The following is a 10,041-nucleotide window of genomic DNA, read 5'->3' on the forward strand; positions in this document are numbered from 1 at the left end:
GCCGGGCGTGGTGGCCCACGCGTGTAATACCAACTGCTTGGGAGGCTGAGGCAGGAGAATCGCTTGAACCTGGGAGGTGGAGGTTGCAGTGAGTCAAGATCACGCCACTGTACTCCAGCCTGGGCAACAAGAGTGAAACTCCGTCTCAAAAAAGATATCTCCAGATTTTAATAAAATCAATATTCATATGCAAAAGTTTAACAATGTTTCCCTTTTTGCATTATTTGAACTAAATGCAGTTGGTCTTCTACCTGTTTTCCTGGCAGAAGGCGAAGGTGGAATGTCCCAGCTGCCTACTAGGCAATAGTGCCTATGGTGAAAACAGCTCCTGGCTGGCAGGGGGAAGCTGGTTTGGGAGGCGCCATCACGAAGTAATGGAAGGGAGCTATGCTATGGGTGTGGTGATTCCTGCAAGGGGCACCCTGGGGCTCCTGGAGAGACTGGTTTCTGCAGGGAATGAGCTTCCAGGCCAGGCGGTCTCCACACGTGGAGATGTGAGTGGGCTCTTCCCTCCCTCGCAGCCGGCTGTGTGGCCTCTGTAAGGGCTCCTGAGGAAGAGGAATCCGGGGGACCGGTTCCTGTCCTGTAGTCTCAGGGTGGGCCGCTGCCAGGCGCGTCCCTGCACGCGTAGGAGGAAGGCGCTTTCAGACGCGAGTGCCGCTTCGTCATCTCCTCCCGGTGGGTTCGTGCTGCCAGCGCGGCCTTTAGATGCTTTGGGCTCCGACTCTGTCTCCCTCTTCTTCAAATCATGAGGGCACTCGGGCACCCCAGTGTGAGAGGCAGGTGGTCCCGGAGTCCCTGTCACCTGGGTCACATCTCCAAGGCCCCAGGCCGCCCCCGGGCGGCCCGCCCCCAGTCTCCGCAGCCCGGAGCAGGATGGGCCCGGGCTGGACTGAGGGGCTGGGGCGCCCGTCTGCCCTGATGGGTGCAGCTGTCTGGGACCACGCGGTGCCCCGGGTCGCTCCCCAGCGTGGCCATCACCTTCCCCAAGACGCCCCCACGCGGCGGCCACAATGCGCTCCAACGACCCGCGCTCTCGGACCCGGTCACACTGACGGCGGTGACTCCCGGGTTCCCGGGACCAAGCGGGCCCTCCCTGGGAGCCTGAGCTTTCTCCTCACTCTCAGGGAGCCCTGGGCTGCTTGGCGACAGCACAACGGGAACAGACTCGCCGGGACCAGCCACCACTTGGGGTTGGCTCTGCAACCCACGGCTCCGCGCCGCCCTGACCCGGTACCGGCCCGCGCGGCGGTATAGGCGGGCGCTGGGTGCTGGTCGCTGGGCGCGGGAGCTTTCTTTACCAAGGGCAGCGCGCCCCCTGCTGTCTTCACGGGAGAACTGCGCAGCACGCGAGGCCGCAGACGCCCTCTGGTCAGGGCCCTGCAGAATGGCTTGGGCTGGGACTCGTCCTGCGCCCTTGGACGAGGCCATTTGTCCCTGGGCCGGGAGGAGCTTAACCGTGGGGCTCGGCTGTATCCGCGATGGCAGGGGCACAGGACAGCGGGGACTGTGACGGAACACATGCTGTTATTCCATGCATTTTGCCGTACTGTGAGTGCATAACCAAAAAACACCAACTCAGTCCATGGCTAAAGTAAGGACATGCAATAAAAATGTAAGCCTGATAAGAAAAAAAGTAAGAAAACTAGTTCACCCAGAGTTTAATCAAGTTTTTGACAAGAGGGTGTTTTTTGTTTTTGTTTTTTAAATTGAAACGGGATTTGGGGGCTGAATTATTGCATGCAGCAGGGTTAAACAAATTTACATTTTATCAAAGTAAAAAGATGCTTAAAGAATACATTGATAGGCCGGCACGGTGGCTCACACTTGTAATCCCAACACTTTGGGAGGCCGAGGCAGGCGAATCACCTGAGGCCAGGAGTTCAAGACCAGGCTGGCCAACATAGTGAAACCCCATCTCTACTAAAAATACAAAAATTAGCCAGGTGTGGTGGCAGATGCCTGTAGTCCCAGCTACTCAGGAGCCGGAGTCAGGAGAACCTCTTGAACCCAGGAGGCCAAGGCTGCAGGAGCTGAGATTGCGCCATTGGACTCCAGCCTGGGTGACAAGAGCAAAACTCCATCTTAAAAAACAAACAAACAAAAAACAATGATAGCATATATTTTATCTCTTGTAGTACAAATCCTCATATTGACTGTTGCAGAAAAATACCTGTAATGCCTTAAGCAACAGTTTTAAGGCACATCAATGACCAGCAAGTTACAAACAAAATGCAGTGATCAACATATTTAACTGTCCATGTATGAAGCTTTTACAAACACATTCAGTCTTCACTGTCTGAGCAAATCAGTTTTAATTTCTTCATGGTCCTTCATCTGTCTTTTCACATGACACTTGGCCAGTGGTGAATTTATAATGTAACAGTATTTTAGACCAGTTTCCCTCTCCATACTTCCTCATGCCAGATCTCAAATTCGTGTCTTCTTCCCAAAGCCATGCCTGTTTTTTCTTCTTTTCTTTTTTTTTTTTTTCTGGATGGATGTTTTTCAGCAGTCACTGGTTGACTTTGATGTACTCTCTTGTTTTCTGTGGCTCTTCTGATTTGACAAGAGGTTGTTTTTGTCTTTGCATGGCTACAACAGTAACTTTGGGAAACCATTTAATCAGGTTTGGCTAACTATAAGATGGAATCTGAGTTATGCTTCTGGACACTGACGTGTGCAATTTTGTGTTAGTAACAAGTATTGCCAATTAAATAAATATTTGAAGAACAGGGCCATGGCTTTATTTTCAAAATCTTCCCAGAACACTCAGAAAATCTTAATTTAACTCGACTGAACATGCCAATCATCATTTATTTAATATGTCCCAACTACATCAGTTACTAGCTATGAGAGACCCTGGACAGGATTTTTACATTATCTGTGCCTCAGTGGCATCATCAGTGAAATAAAGATAATCATGGTACCTATTCATAGGTTAAGGATTAAGTGAGAGATATATTGCTGGTGAGGAAAAATGTTTCCTCCACCCTCTTAGGTTCAGTTAATGGGGACCTGCGAATTACACTGAAAATAAAGATTAATAAGAGAAAAAGTATACAATTTTTATTAATGTTTATGTGCATAGGAATTCACAGAAAATAAGTGGAACTCAAAGAAGCAGTGAGACTCAGGGGCTGATAACTTTAACAAAGAAAAGAGGGTTTGACCTTGAGGGAGGACAAGGCACTGGGAAGTGACTGGGGAGTATTTGGGGAAGGTGATGGAAGACAAGGCTATTTCAGAAAGGCTGGTTTATGTGGACTCATCTTGGTGCTAACTCCGGTGATAAGAGCCACTCTATTCTTGGTGGGGGCGAGGGGGACACCTTCACCGGGTACTTTATGCCACCTTCACAAGAAGACATTTATGATCTGATTTCAGGCAGAAAAGGAGAAGACAGAGAGCTCTTTCAGCACCTACGGATCCTCCATTACCTTCAGCTCAAAATAATCCTTATGCCACAATGGCATATTGTGGAGTGGCATCATTTAAGCTCCTTCATTTCCCTGTCTGAAACTTCTCTAGGATGTGTCATATTCCAGAAGCTAAGTTATTTGATTGTTCCCATTAAACCAGTCTCTCTGCCCTGGGAATATCTCAGTCCAGTTAAACAGCTGTGTCTCATTTCAGGAGGTGGTGCAGGTGGGGGTGGGGCACCCCCAAAGGTAGGTCTTTATGTGTGCAAGCAATCAGGCATTGAATGAGGGCATTTCTATGGATACAAAAGAAATACAAAGATTAACCATTGGTGCTGACTATAAACCCTGTTTCTAAGTTCAGAGGGCCATTAGTTCAGATTTCTAGATATTGGTCTCCAAGGATCCTTACATCGCGGAATGAGGATGGCAGCTGCAGCATCGCAGTCCTGTTATTTCCTGGCGCTTGGAGGATTGTGCTCTGGTGAACTTTCTGAGTCGCCCAAACTGCTGTGGTGATGATTCTGTTAAAGTTACACTGAGTGATTCGGCTTCAGGTTTCAGGGTTTCTGGAAAAGGGCAGTTTTAGTTCTCAGTGATGCCAAATTAGGACAGGGGAGAATACTGGAAACACTCATTACTGACAACATGCACAAGATGGACAGATCCAGTTTACAAAGAGGTGAAAATAACTCAAAGACAGTAAACATGACAAGTATTTGATAACCCACCAGGATGGGTTGTAGTTTTCCACTAAAACAAAATTTCTCTCTAGAATCACCTCCATTTTTATCAAAGATAATCAAGACAGGCGTGATGGTTCATACCTATAATCCCAGCACTTTGGGAGGCTGAGGCAGGAGGATTGCTTGAGCCCAGTAGTTTGAGACCAGCCTGGGTAACATAGCGAGACCCCATCTCTATAAAAAATAGAAAATCTAGCCAGGTGTGGTGGCATGTGCCTGCAGTTCCAGCTACTCAGGAGGCTGAGATGGGAAGATTGTTTGAGAATTGGGAGGTTGAGGCGATCTTTGATTTTTTTTTTCTTTTGAGATGAGTCTCGCTGTGTCACTCAGGCAACAATACAGTGGTGATCAAAGCTCATTGCAGCTATGTTGGGAGTCCCCACCCCAACATAATGCACTGCTCCTTCTGCGCACTGAGCACTCGGCTGTGTTTCTACGGCAGGGAACACTGATGACCTTGTGTACCTGTTTGTGTTCATGTTTGTCTCCCTTTGCTTCAAATTGTCAACTTCTTGAGGACAGGAATGATGTCATTATAACTTATAATACTGTAACTCCAGCACCCAGCTCAGAACCTAACTATGGTAAACAAAAAAGTAATAAGAAACGTTTAATATGGGCACTCAATATGGCCAGGAATTGTGCTAAGCGCTTTATATACCGAATATACACCCCCAAATATGCCACTTTGGCATAAGGATTATTTTGAGCCGAGGAAACTGAGAATGGGCAGATGCAGGACGAGCTGTCTGCCCTCCCTTTTTCTGTGTGAAAGCAGGGCATAAATTCCCCTGTGAAGGTTCCCCCTCTCCATGCAAGGAGGGGAGACTGACTCTTCTCACTGGAGAGGGAGTGAGCATGAACAAACCTTGCTAAACTCACCATCACCTTCTGTTAGCGTCCCCCATATGTTCCTAGCCACTTCTTCATGATTTCCCATCCATGAAGCCCAAACCTCCTATTCTCTGTTAAAATGGCAGGTAAGCCCAAGTCTAACCACTTTGTTGAGTTTCACTTCTTTTCTGTAAATTCTCATGCACATAAAACATTTATTTAAACATTTTTGTTATTAATTTGTTTATTTTTGTAGAAATGGGGTATTGCTATGTTGTCCAGGCTGGTCTCAAACTCTTTGTCTCAAGCAATCCCCTGCCTCAGCCTCCCAAAGTGCTGGGATTCCCGATGTGAGCCACTGCACTCAGCCACGTAATTTTTTTTTTTTTTTTTTGAGACAGAGTCTCGCTCTGTCGCCCAGGCTGGAGTGCAATAGCAGATCTTGGCTCACTGCAACCTCCATCCCCAGGATTCTAGCGATTCTCCTACCTCAGCCTCCCGAGTAGCTGGGATTACAGGCGCCTGCCACTGTGCCCAGCTAATTTTTTTATATTTTTAGTATAGATAGGGTTTCACCATTTTGGCCAGGCTGGTCTTGAACTCCTGACCTCAGGTGATCCACCTGCCTCAGCCTCCCAAAGTGCTAGGATTACAGGCATGAGCCACTGTGCCCAGTGATTTTTAAAACATATTTTCCTTTTTCCCTGTTAATCTGTTTTTTAAAAAAGTTTAATTCACAGGGCCCCAGGCAGTGAACATAAGAGGATAGAGGAAAAGTTCTTCCACTTAGAGAGTTTTGGCAGCCACAAAGGAATGACTGGGGCTCACTCCTGAGGGTGCAGCCAAGATCTCTCGACACTGACCACGCTGACCAAAGGAGGAATTCTTACCACACCAGCCTCCCACAATTCTGCTCAGAAGCTGGTCGAGCGAGAGTGGTAAAAAGTCTCTCCTTGTATTTCCCTTTCCAAATTCGAGTCAGTAGAAGAACATCTTTGGAAGAGCTCATTCTTTGGGTGACCCTTGTGAACTTGGTTTTCAGCACTCATATGTTGGGTCCTTTCCTCCCAGGGACAGCCATTGTTTTCCTCTGTCTTTTCTGTCATTGGTCACAGGGGAGAGCACAGGCACAGGTCCCAGCAACGGGTGAGCTTACGGTTCTCCCAGCAGCCTCTGCTCCACCCAGCCTCACACACTGGTGAGCTTACGGTTCTCCCAGCAGCCTCTACTCCACCCGGCCTCACACAAGGGTGAGCTTACGGTTCTCCCAGCAGCCTCTGCTCCACCCGGCCTCACACAGTGATGATCTTATGGTTCTCACTGGACCAGCATCTGTTTGGACCCATTTTGCTGTGGGTCACCAATTCCTTAAAAGTCCAGCAAAATTCTCCTTCTGTTTTATTGTGTGTCCTGACAGCATGGCGTGGATCTGGTGGGAGAGTTCTCTCCCTGGCTTTCTGCTGGCTGGAGCACGGGTCCCTGGCCTGCATGTGGATGTGACTGGCTGTCAGGAAAGGGCTGCATGAGGAACATTTTCTGTCCGACTGTTCCAGCTCTCAGGGGACTTTGTCTCAATAAGGTCTCTCAGCCCATAAGGAACCTCTGTCATCTGTCCCCTCATTGCCTTATTGACCAAGAAAGTCTCATCTCAGTATCACCAGTCTGGTGTCATGGATTAGCAGGTTTGTGGGACTGGAGGCAGCTCAGGTTTGTGGGAGACCAGAGACAAGTTTGCACAAACACTGTTCTTAATGCCTGTGACAACGAGGGCTTGTGCTTTCTTTCTCTCTGGCTATCTTTGAGAGTTGATTCTGGATCAAGGAAGCTGCAGCTTCTGCACCCTTCATGGGGACACCTGGGCTATCCATGGTTCAGCCATAAAAAGGCTTATTGGTTTTAAGTCATGTGGGCGGCAGTACTGCTTAACAAAGCATTGAAATGTTTATGTCTATGCATTTCTAAAGCACAGCACTTGATTCTTTACCTTGTCTATGATGCAAAGACCTTTGTTCATGTGCTTGTGTGCTGACCCTCTCTCCACTATTGTCTTGTGACCATGACACATCCCCCTCTCTAAAAAACACCGATAAGTAATCAATAAATACTAAGGGAACTCAGAAGCCAGCGGGATCCTCCATCTGCTGAACGCTGGTCCCCTGGGTCCCCTTATTTCTTTCTCTTCACTTTGTGTCTTTTCCTTTTCCAAGTCTCTCGTTCCACCCAACGAGAAACACCCACAGCTGTGAAGGGGCGACCCACCCCCTTCAAAGTCACGTATACAAAAGGTATATTTCTGGGGATATCCTTTGGTTTGGAAAAGCTTTTGCATTTGAAAGGATTTTTAGAGAACTTTCATCCTAAACAAGTAACTATTGGGACCTAGGGGAAGCGTCTTAGTCACTTTGGCCTGCTCTAACAAATTACCGTAGATGGTGATATAAAACACAAACACTGATTTCTCACTGTTCTGGAAAGTTGCAGGGGCCCGCATGGTTGGATTCTTGGTGAGGGCGCTCTTCCTGGCCCTGTCCTCATCTGGCCTTCCCTTGGTGCATGCATGGAGAGAGATACAGATGCAGGGGCGGAAACTTTGTGTGTCTCTCTTTTTGTAAGGACATTAATCCCATCATGAAGGCCCCACCCTCATGACCTAATCTAACCCTAATTGCCCACCACAAGCCCCACCTCCAAATACCATCATGTGGGGATCAGGCTTTCAACAAATGAATGTTGAAGGACACATTCAGTTTTTAACAACATTCCATCCCTGACCCCTCAAAATTCATGTGCTTCTCACATACAAAATACGTTCAGTCCATCCCTACAACCTGAAAAATCTTAACTCCTTTCAGCATCAACTCTAAAACCTAAAGTCCAAAGTCTCATCTAAATATCATTTCAGGCTGGGTATGGTGGCTTACACCTGTAATTTCAGCACTTAGGGAGGCAGAGACGGGAGAATCACTTGATCTCAGGAGTTCAAGACGAGCCTGGGCAACATGGCAAAACTCCATCTCCACAAAAAATTTTAAAAATTAGCCAGGAGTGGTGGTGCAGGCCTGCAGTCCCAGCTGAGGTGAGCAGATCACTTGAGCCAGGAGGTCAAGGCTACAGTAAGCAGAGATTGTGCCACTGCAATCCAGCCTGAGCCACAGAGTGAGACCCTGTCTCAAAAAAATAAAAATAAAAAATAAATATAATCTAAATCACATATGGGTGACACTCAAGGTATGAGTCATTCCCAGGCAAAATTCTTCTCCAGCTGTGATCCTGTGAAACCAAGCAAGTTATGTAATTCCAAAATACAATACAGGTATTATCAGAAACGGGTCCTGATCCAGACCTCAAGAGAGAGTTCTTGGACCTCATGCAAGAAAGAATTTGGCTGGACACAGTACCTCCCGCCTGTAATACCAGCACTTTGGGAGGCTGAGGTGGGCAGATCACCTGAGGTCGGGAATTCAAAACCAGACTGACCAACATGGAGAAACCCCATCTCTACTAAAAATAGAAAATTAGCTGGACATGGTGGCGCATGCCTGTAATCCCAGCTACTTGGGAGGCTGAGGCAGGAGAATTGCTTGAACCCAGGAGGTGGAGGTTGCGGTGAGCCGACATCGCATCACTGCACTCCAGCCTGGGTGACAGAGCAAGACTCCATCTCAGGGGGAAAACAAAAGAGTGAGATAATGCTGTCACTCACACCTGGCTCATGCGCCAGCAGGAGGAGGGCACCCTCCAGAGACTGCAGGAGAAGGGGGAGGACTTCTCCTTGCCCTGGTTGTTCCTCCACCACTTCCACTGAGGCAGTATGGCACCTGAAGCTTCCTACCCACCCAAGGCCTGGCTGGGCAGGCACCACAGTGCTCCTCCTCCTCCCCTTACCAGCCCCCGGACTTGTTGTTGCTGCCGCCGCTAGTGCCAATGCCAATACAACGACCGCTGCTGTCACCCTCAATGCACTGGCCCACCCTACAAGGCTCCTACCATCTTGGCCACTGCTGCAGCACTGCCCCTGCCATGGCCACAGCCGGTTGTCCTCCTACCGCATGCTGCAGTCTCCATAGCAGCCACCAAATGCAGCAAGGCAAGCAGCAGCCACAGGCCATCTGCAGGCTCCAGCCTCCAGTGTGCGACAGGTGACCCTCCTTCTCCTGGCACGGAGCAGCTAGGCAGGCAAAGCCAGAAAAGCCTAGAGGAGGATGCAGGGAGTGGTAGCGTTAGAGCCTCACCTTATCATGCTGGCCACTGGGTGGCAGGGGCCAGTTTCATTGAAGGCACTCATACCCACCCTCCAAAGTCCAGCCTCTCCTTTTGGCCCAAGCTGGCCAGGAACTGGGGACTGGAAACAACACATTGCTCAGCTCCCCACTCCACTGGAACTGCTGGGCTCCCCAGAGCTATGGTCCTTGGGGAGGAGAACCAGCAGCAACTCAGACCCAGCCAGCCCTCCCATCCAAGTGCTGGTTCCTGATCCTGGTGCCTCCACCCACAGAGTCCCATCCCCCTGTGGTGTCTGCTACTCCATGTCCTGCAGGCCCAGGGGTCCCAGGCAGTCTCCGCAACACAGAGTGAGAGGGTGCAGGCCCAGGAACCACCACGGGTGTGGGGGCCCTGCCATGCTCAGGATTCCTGCAGAAACAGTGTGCATTTGCCCTGCTCGAGCAGGAGCAGGAGGAGGTCACCTTCTAGAGTCTGGAGTCCGGGGAGAGGAGGAAGACTCCTTCCTTGGAGGCTACTGCTGTTGCTGCAACTTTTGCTGCCACCAGCAGGGCAGCCCCTGATAGCATCCCTAACCTGCTGCCTGCTGCTGACAATATAGCCCCAGGATATTGCCCCTAACACCCCCGCCCCCCACTTGCTGCCGCAGTATAGCACCTGATAGAGCCCCCAACCTCGGACACTGCAGCACCAGATAGCACCACCAACCTGCCCCCTGCCATGGGCAGTGCAGCCCGATAGTGCCCCCAACCCACTTGTTGCTGTGGGCCATGCAACCATGGATAGGACTCCCAACCAACCCCCCACCACGGGCAGTG

The sequence above is a fragment of the Pongo pygmaeus genome, chromosome 17 (genome assembly GCF_028885625.2).
Source record: "Pongo pygmaeus isolate AG05252 chromosome 17, NHGRI_mPonPyg2-v2.0_pri, whole genome shotgun sequence".
NCBI lineage: Eukaryota > Metazoa > Chordata > Mammalia > Primates > Hominidae > Pongo > Pongo pygmaeus.